Source organism: Chelmon rostratus, chromosome 10 (genome assembly GCF_017976325.1).
Source record: "Chelmon rostratus isolate fCheRos1 chromosome 10, fCheRos1.pri, whole genome shotgun sequence".
Classification (NCBI taxonomy): Eukaryota; Metazoa; Chordata; class Actinopteri; order Chaetodontiformes; family Chaetodontidae; genus Chelmon; species Chelmon rostratus.
Window position 1 is genome coordinate 21,574,593 of NC_055667.1, and position 10,356 is coordinate 21,584,948.

Here is a 10,356-nt window from a genome sequence, read left to right on the forward strand (position 1 = left end):
TGCAGGCATGATCAGATATTTTTCTAATCTAACTTCGAACCCAAAGTGCCTTTTGCTTTTTGAAATATTGCTTGGTCGCGACTGTAGGCAAGCTAGTTAGCTGGGAATGCTAACGATCACATCTTAGGCTAAAGCAGATAAACACAAACTTCATATACTTTTGCTGTTATGCTTTCAGTTCAGCAAAAGCTTAAATAGGACACCACCCTCAAAACTCTTGAGATATGAAGTAGCTCTATCTCTAAACTATGATTAGACTATTGCAGAAAGTAGAACAGAATTTGATAACATTTCATCATGTCCCTCAGCTTTATCTTGTGTGGAATATATTGAGATAATTGTGATGCAAATGAACAAAATCAGAGTTTGTAACTTCACATGTTCTTGTTTTCAGGTGGCGCGGTAGCATCTAATCAGCACAAACCCATCCCAGCCTGCAGCAGTCACCTGAACTAACACTGCACTCTGAGGACAGTGAACGCCCCGTCAGATAGAGCAAAGAACAATGTAGATTTAATTAGATATCTCCTGGCTGAGCTTTAAACTGCAGGAACTCATTATTTCAGTTTCTGTTGGCTTGAACACAATTTTGGCTGGGGTTAATCCCGTGGAGTGGACAATCTATTAGCAACTGACTTAAGATAAAATGACGCAGCACCTTTTTTCCCAGTCCAAACAGACAGCTGCTGCAAAGGTCTGTATCATTGTTTCAGCGCTTGATATGCTGAGCACACTGTGATGCACTCAATCAAAGTTTGGATGGGCCTGCTGGCAGACACTTAAAAAGAGATTTTGTGGATTTTCAGGAGGCAGTGTGTGAATCCAGTCATTGGCTTGTGACTCTGTCTCTGCCGATCAAAGCCGAAAACCGCAAATACTGAGAAATTTATGATTATGTAGCACTTGTAGACAGTGCTGTCCCGCAGACTCACTCTGAGCTTTGTAAAGAGGTCAGATCCCTTTGGACTACTCCTTACCACAAAGAGGCACTCTCACAAACACGCCTGCACACACACACACACACACACACAGAGCCTGATTTTCGACTGGTTGGACAGGCCACCACCTGCAAGGCCGTGATGGCATGCACACAAGCATGGAGCTCTGATGCAAAACAAGGACTGTTTGAAATGCTAATCATGGGGAGAAAGGGGAGAGAGGAGCGAAGAGGAGCTTCTTCACTGTGGAGAGTATTTACATCATGCTTTTGTTTGTCTCTCTAAACTGAGTGCTCCTGTGGAGGGAACTCTGCTTATAGTAATGATGGGAAACATTGGAGACTCTCTGCCTTGAAGCAAACGGTAGCCACTAACAGAACAGAATGTTTACCGCCATTGCCACTTCATCAGTTGTCCCCTTTATATGAATAATATTCCTTCTGGACCAGCCCTGATTGCTTCTCTTTTATCTCTCGAGTTCAGTCAGACACTTTGCATTCTACCTTTGCAATGACGAGACATTTTACAATAACACGAATACAGCGGCTGCAAATCATCTCTTCGGAGGCAGCGGGCCTGTGCGAATGCCACACGCTGTGCCGGTTGAAAGCAGCTGAATTCTAAGCAGTTCGCTCAACATTTACGTAACGCAATTATGCATTGTGATTGTTTGGGGTAGTGACAAGGTTCTACACTGAGCTGTCATGTGGTCCAAAGGAGTTTATGTATGGCTTTGCAAACGTTCAAGTTCAAATTATGATTTAATTTTAGCAGCGCTGTGAATAGTAAAGACTGTAAATTTCTGTAAAGATTCATATAATGATATATGTGTCAGACATTTTCAAAAGCGCCTCCTCTGAATCAGTGATGTCATGCACACGGAGATAAATATGCCTTTAGTGATGAATGAAACTGCTTTTGTTGATTCACTGAAAGCGTCTTAATTATGTGTCACGTTGCAGCTGCTTTTATTAACCCACCAGGAGCCTGTGATGCAGCTGAAAACAGTATTATTACCATGATCTGACAGAGCAGCCAAATAAAGCAGGAAGGTGGTGGTTCAGCATACTGTTGGTGAAAGACCTCAGGCGCGTAGGCCTGCAATGACCTGCGCTTCAACCACAGTTATCCAGTATTATTTCAGGACATCTGGACCGGATGAATTACTCGACATGTAACTCCACCTTTTGACTGTTAAAACCATTTTTCAGGCAAAAATGCCACAAAACATTCTCTAGTTCCAGCATCTCAGTTGTGATTTTGCAGCTTTTCTTCGTCTTATGTGAACTAAGTATCTTCTGGTTTTGTGTCAGTCTATCTGAAGACATCAGCTTTGGCTTTATGAAATTGTGATGGCCATTTTTTAGCTAATTAATAATGAGAATAATCGTTACGTTGCAGGTTTTTAATAGTTTTGCTGAGTTTTGGCCACTGAAGCTTCTCTTGAATTTGTAGACAAGCTCTTGTTAATGACGTATATCAACTCTGTGAATAAACCATCAAATATCTGAGTATTTTGTTACCTATTTATGCAAAAGGATAAAGAATTTGCTCGGTGACTGATTTAACTTCTCAGGCTTGGACTGACTTAACATTTTATTGCAAGTTAAACTCAGGAAGTCCAACAATAGTCTTCCTCTAGTCTTGCTCATTGAACCATCCCCCCATCTTGTATTTATGTATTCATGTTATACAGAAATGCAAAGCTCATTGAAGCTAAAGGTCCCAAGATTCCCTGACGGTTCTTAGAATCTGAGTAGACCTGGACAAGAAAGCTTTGGAAAGATCAGGAACTCATGGAGCTGCATTTTCTCACCGCCTCTACAGAAGATAAGCCCACTGGGAATTGAAGTGAATACGTTGGTGTGTGACTTCCATATTATTACCATCCTTACACTCTTTTTTTATAAACATATTGAGATTTTTTTGTTTTTTTATTCTACTATGGTTGTTTATTGTCTCCTGATTCCAAAAAAGTTTGGACTCTGTATAAAACATATATAAAAACAGAATTAAATAATTTGCAATTGAAGTGTGTTTACAGAAAATGGTTTTATGAAGTGTTCCTGAGTCCACGTAGTAACATCCTTCATACAATCATGTGTTCACAAAGTGATGAACCTCGCTCCATCCTCGCTTGTGAACGACTGAGCCTTTTCAGAATTCTCCTTTAATACCCAAATCATGATACTATCACCTGTTACCAGTCAACCTGTTTACCTGTGGAATGATCCAAACAGGTGTTTTGAAGCGTTCCACAACTTTCCCAGTCTTTAGTTGCCCCTGTCCCAACTTGTTTGGAAAGTGTTGCTGCATCAGATTCAGAATAAGCAGATATCAACGAACAAAGATCAACGAAGGTGGTGAGGTCAAACATTAAATAAACTGTCTTTGTCCTGTTGTTTTACACAGCTTTTTGGATGCCGGGTTGCGCCTTTGTGGCCATATTTTGTCACATAAGAGATTTTGTTTTTAAAATTCTCAACTAGATCTAACTGTTTGGAATAAAAGTGTGAAGTAAATTATTTTACACCCCAGTGGGGTTTATGGCAACGCTGACAACACGCATCGTCAAATTTGTGCCTCTGTTTCTTAAAATACCGCCAGCACTCACAACTTCATTTTTCTGATTCATTTTCAAAGGAGCTGGTGTGACATTCATTAGGTGACTCTCAGATGTTTGAGATTCATACGCACTCACTTCTTGCAAAAGTTGAAGAAATCTGTGCAATGCAACCCTTATCTGTAGAATAACCTTAAAGCCAGTCAAAAGAGCTTTATTTTTGTTCTTCAGTGCGAATTGAGTAGAAACCCTCTGAGCACTTGTCATAATACGTGGCTTTAAAAATAAAAGTCATACCCTAAATTCCAAATGAAAGCAGTGAAAATAAGCTAATGAAGGTTGGAGTTTTTGGAGCCTCACTCTTCTCTGGAACATGTACACAAGAAAAATGCTTTATAGATGAAGCAAATAACCTAAGCTTAGAGGTGTTATTGAAAAGGTTCTGAACAATTCTTTATACTTGAGTCTCATAATTCAGCCCAGAGTCACAAATAACACATTTCTGGCAGCTTATTTGATATCAGTTTGCAGGTGATCGGTGGCAGGGAACCTTCCCACTATTGTGACTGTCTAGTGGGGGCAGTAGTTCATGTTCACTAATAGAAAATAAACTGTCCTGGGGCACATGAAAAACATAATGGAAACACTGTTCTGCTCCCCTTTAACAACTTTTTCCTCATCTGGGGTTGACACTCGTAATAAAAAATGTAAACACAATTCCCCTTGTCTCTCGCTCTTTGTGTATATGCTGTGTATGTGTGCATGTGTGTGTGTGTCTGAAGTAAATTAGCCTTCTTTTACTGCAGGCAACTATATAGGCGACTCAGAGCAATAGACTGAAAGTAGTTTTGTTATGGCTGAGAGGTTTCATCTATTTGCTTTGTCATTATGCATACATACTATCTTGAATAGAGATGACTTCTCTTTTGCTTAATTAAAACACAGAGCTAAACACTTACACTTTAATGAACAAACATTAATTGCATAATATTGATGTTATCAGCAGCTGTGTGATGCATTCATATGCATGCATGCCTCATATATGCTGTATTTTGCATTAATGAATCACAGTTATTCACCCGTACGGGTAGGAGACAGACATTCCATATCTTGCAGAATATGTTAATGTTATATATATATCCTTTTTTAAGTTTTATTTTTTAATTTCTAAAACAAGGCAAAGAAAGTCTAATGGATCTCACGTTTCCATTACCTTCCTCACCCGAGTGATAATCAGGCTTCATTTCACTGGCTCCTACAGCAATTCCACCGCAATTTGTGGTTTAACAGGGATTTAACTATTTATGTTTCCTCCTGGAAAGACACTGCATCCCTCTGTAAAACTACAAATTCTTGTTTTTAAATCCACATTTTTGCTGTGATTAAAGGTCAAGCGTGTAGGATTTTAGCGGACCTTTGGCGGAAATTTATTAGAATATTCACGGTTCTGTTTTCATTAGTGTATAATCAGGGTTTAGGTTCCCATGTTGCACTGCCATGTTTCAGCCTCAGTAGTCTCGAGAGAGCGTTGTTCATGGCTACCGTCGGGGAGGCTGAAACAAGGGTGGTTCAGTTGGTTGCAATCTGCAGCCTCACTAGTAGATGTCATTAAAACCTGAACAGTGGACCTTTAAACAAACAAAATATATTAACAAGTGAGCTTTAAAGTTTTGTTATGTTCAGACAGAGCCATCCTGGCGGTTTCCTTCTTTCCAGTCTTTATACTAAACTAAGATCTGCTGACTCGACCTTTCATAGCAAACACACGGTCATCAAAGTGGTAAAAATCTTCCCATGTAACACTCAGCAAAAAAAAAGACAATGAGTGAATTTGTGTTGAAACGTTTTTCTTTAGCGATTAGGACTAACTTATAAGAAAGACACATCAATAGAATTATTATTTATCGTTCTGGGTGCCTTTAAACCACTGAGGATTAACTGAGCAACATGTTTTTCAGCCCTTACATGCTTTGAAAGTTCATCCTTCCCTTTGCAGATCATCTCTTATATTTTAGGGACAAAGGTGCAGATGCATGACTGGAACCCAATCCTCTGAACGGGCCATGTGGTCAACCTTCGGATTAGGGCAGCCTAATTTCCTCACTATTTTTAAAGTGTCTTGTATGGGTAATTGTGATTTACTGTCAGTCTCCATTAAAGTCAAGCGTGAGGGGTGAGGCCACAGCGCTGAGGAAGAAAATAACCTACAGCAAGGCACCACCGTGAGGGAGAGGGATTGGTCACGAGTCGTCCGCTGCTCATTTCACGTCCTTCGCCTGAACAGATGACGCTCACATTATGTCATTGTCTGCCGGGAAACAAACAAATAAACATCTCTGACAGGCAGTTTCTTGGTGATGAACACAACAGTGTCCTTATCTAAAAATGTAAACACTTGTTAACACCTAGGCGCTAACATCCGAGGTCCTTTCAGTCCCTTCTGAAGGCACAAACCTTTTTATTTTCGAGGCTGAGGCATCAGAAAACAAACTAGCACTCTGGTTAAAGTTGTTAGTGTTTATTAGCAGTGCAGCTTCAGCTTGTTTTCAGCTTTTTCAGAGACAAGACACCAACAACACGGCCCTCTAACTCAGCCTTGAGGCACTTCCAAGCCATGCTAAGTCTGTTCAGCCTCTCCATAAAGCTGATTTATTATACCAAACCTATTTATACACACCTGTAGTTATTGTGTACTATATGCTGTGTTGTTCACAATAGCTTGACAAAAGGCAAAGGGAGCTCATCTTTAATTCAAGGATGGCTTTCTCACACAGAGATAAATCCTCTCCCCACTTATAAGGAGAAAAAAGCCTCCAAGTATTCATCTTTCAATTCAGGAATTATTTAGCCTGCCTGCATCTTCTCCAAATTCAGAGAGGGTTTCAGTTTTTTGTTTCCGTTTTTAGGCATTTAGCGAAACCGAGTTGCTTAAACAGATCCTCTTCCACCACGCCGGCGTTCCAGTCCACAATCGACTGCCGCTGCGGACTCGTCACATTCATTTCCAAACAATCAGGTCTCGTTCACAGCAGGTCACACCCTTTGAAATTACCGCACCTGGAAGCTTAACATTTCGTTGTATTATGTCTCCAAGATGCAGCGTGATTCTATTAGAAAACCATTTTTAGACCTCTGATTTAATTTGCTCTCTCACATTTGTCAGCTCGAATATCTGTAAAAACGTCCGTGCGAAAAACGAAAAATGTCAGCCGAGTGCCTCAGCATCGGTCTGACATAACTTGATATAAGCCGGTGCAACAGACACTGCGCCAGTGTCATTGTAAATCTGTCTATGTTTGCTTTGTGTGATCAAGTTGTTATTCCTTTGTGAGGACCTAACGGCATGAAAGGCCTGGTGTTCTCTGCATGAATCATTTAGATGAAAGCCTGAGGAGGAGGCGGAAAGGAGCAAGAGGCACCTGATGTCAACTTTAATTAGAATCCAGTTTAGTCCACGTTACCTTGACTTTGAAATCCCAGAATCCTGCAGGGGCAGTGGAGACAGTTCTCGGTTACAGGATGTGATGAGACTGGATAATCTTGACGACTGCTCGATGCCACAGAAAGCAGCTGCAAGAGGAGTTAATAACTTTTACCTTATTAATTGCTGCGTGCGCACTGTTTGCGTGCACATCCAGCAGTTTCTTGTATGTGTATCACAGTGCGGATCTAACGTTCACAACAGCCATGGAGTTAATTTTATACACTGCGAATAAAAAGACATCTTCAGTATTGATCTTCTCTCGAGCAGATAATTATCGGTGTGTGGGGATTTTGGCTTGATAGGTGTCATTTCACACTTGACACCATATTATCATATCCTGTTGCTTTAAGTTGCACCTTGATATTCATGGAAACAGAGCAGCGACATCCAAGTGCAGAGAATGGAGCATGACTAGACTGTCTGAGTGTTTTGAATGAAATGTGTCTTAAAGAACAAACCCATGGGAGCCTCAATTCCCAGGACGTCCCCGGTGCATCATAAAAAGAAGTCAGGGCACATCATCATCACTCGTGTCTTATTTCTCACTGTTCTGCAGCTTGATGTGAGACATCAGAGCCTACAGCAGCAGCCCAGAGAGCCACTCCGAAGACTGGCAGAAAATGGGTTGCTGCTTGCTGCCGTCTCGCACACATCATGCCCATTTAGCAATCCCACGTCGGACAGGAAACACTGTTACAAATGCTAGTTCAAATTGCGACACCCCGAAGCAAATAAACCCAAACAGAATTTCCTAGCAGTCGCACATATGTGTGTGGCAGTCGCTGCTGCTTCCACTAATGGCCCAGCACAATGGATGACGTACGGCGTGCTGTAATTCAGCATCTGTGTTTATGCAGCACGATTCACAGCGCAGACGGAGCTAACAGACAGCATGTGCAAGGGCAGACACACAGCAGGGAAGCACTGAATACATGCCATACAGATGCCCTTTAATCCACTATTGATCACTAATGCAACCACACCAGGATTTACAGGACAATGTCCTTCTCATTACCACTAAATATGCTCGTCTCTCCACATTATAGTTAATTGAGTCTAATTCACACTCTGCATGTTAATGAACGGGGGTGACGGCTACTCGTATGACACGTCACAACAGGTAGCAACTATGCAAATTGACTGTTGTTGCCATGCAAATAGGCTTAGCATGTATTTCATAGCGAGCCAAAGCCACAGCCCACTTCCAGGTTGGCTTCTGGTCCATTTGCTCTTGCACAGTATTTTTGCTCAGTTGGTTTCTTTCACAAGTCTTTCTAAAAAGCTAAAATTCATACAGGCTTTTGGCTGGTTTTAATAGCCCAATTTGTGGTCTCAGCACTCCATTGTCACTCTGTGATTCGACTGCAGCTTCCTATGCAAACTTCTGGGAAAAGTCAAATCATTGTTTTATGGTTATACAGCAGCAAGTTGCATCTGCAGAAGTATTTTCCCGACTCCACCGATGCTGCCATCCCAGAAAGATAAAATGCTCGGTCACTGCCACGGCCTGTGCAGTGGACTTAACGCATGTTGTGGCGAAGAAGAAGAGTAGAACGGAGCGACACGCTGTGTGAAAATACTGGATTTAAACATTGGTTTCACCACAGGCGACCATTTTATCTCTCCGGGCAGAAAGCAGACATCTGTGAGATCGCCAAAATACATCTGAAGACGCAGGCCGCTGCTGGATAACAGGTAAAAAAATAACGTTTTGACGTTCCCCCTATGGTTTGCATAAGGAAGGCTACGTGACAGAATCACAGAGTAACGTATGGAGCGTTGAGGTAAAAAGTGGGACGAGAGTTTTAAGAGACTCATGGGAGCTGTCATTGTGGAATGCTGCTAAAAATAACCATTGTTTTATTGTAGTTAAAGTGACAAGGTGCTCAAATTTCACCAGGTACAACGGCAGATCCAGCATCACATCACATCAGAGAGACCAATAAAAGAAACCTTTTCAATGCAATAATAATCTGTCTAAGAGGCTGTTGAGACAGGAGCTCTCTGTTCCTGCCCCAGGTGTTATTGAGTTTGGGAGATTATGGTGTAAATTGTTCAGATGCTGAGACAAAAATTCTTTTTAAGTTTCAAAGCAGACGACATTAGAGGAAAATAAAAAAATCATGTATCAAGCTTTTAAATGATTATCTCATGAATGAGAGAACTGGTGCTTTTGAATGAACAGACAAGCAGTGCTTTTAAACAAAGCTAGCGGGAGTGGAAGCAGTGGAAAATAATGAAACAAGCGTAAGGTCCAGGAAAAACCTTCATTTTTCCAGAAGATGGATGACACCCCGCACAGCGCCGGCAGTCACCCGCAGGGGCAGAGGCTGTGGAAGCGGTGGCCAGCATCCCACTGTGATACTGCATCAAAGTGGTGTAAATACAGCAGCGAGTCCTGTTACCCATTCATCTGTGTGTGAAATCCTTCTCAGCTTTGTGGCATAAACCTGGGTGTAACTCCAACTGATAACCTGGATTTCAGGATACCAATCTGAGGAGGGTGACTGAGACGTTTTTAGGTTGAGATAATTATGTTTAAAGGAAGAGCTTTTGGGGAATTGTGGGAAATACGCTTAATTGCTTTCTTGCCCAGAGTTAGATGAGATAGGCTCACATCTTCCTATTAAATATGAAGCTATAGACTGTTAGCTTAGCTTAGCATCAAGACTGGAAAAATGGGGAAGGTAGCCTGGCTCTGGATAAGACAATTCACTCACCGACACCTCCTAACTTATTAATTAACGTGTCATATCTTGCTTGTTCATTCTGTGCAAAAACCAGTTACAGAAACTTTCATGATTTTAATAAACTTATAGTTATTTTGTGAGCAAACAAAAACCTCAACTCTTGAAAAACAAGTTTGTTCAGTGCCTCTGAGAGCAGAAATATGGAATTATCAACAATAACAGATTATTATTTCTTTTTATTTTATTTATTATCATCCTCATAGAAACATATGGAGTTGAGTAAAGCTCTGTTCCAAGGCAGAATTTATAGTTGTTTGCGTGTCAGTATGATTTTCAATAAGGTTTTCTTACTTCTGGAAAATTCTGACTTCACTTTGCTCTCTATAATCTGGTCTATTACCCCCCTGTAAAACCACAACTTATAACATTTAACATGTTAATAATTAGCGAGATTTGCAGATGCTGGTTGGCAGATTTCACTACCTGTAGAAAGAGCCAGGCTAGGAGTTTCCCCCTGTTTCCAGTCTTTATGCTAAGCTAAGCTAACTGTTGCCCAGCGGCTCCAAGTTAATATTTACTGTACAGACATGAGACTCATTTCATTTCACTTTACAAGAAAGTGAACAAGTGTATTTCCCAGAATGCTGGACTCTTCTTTAGCTTCAGTTGAATTCAGATTTG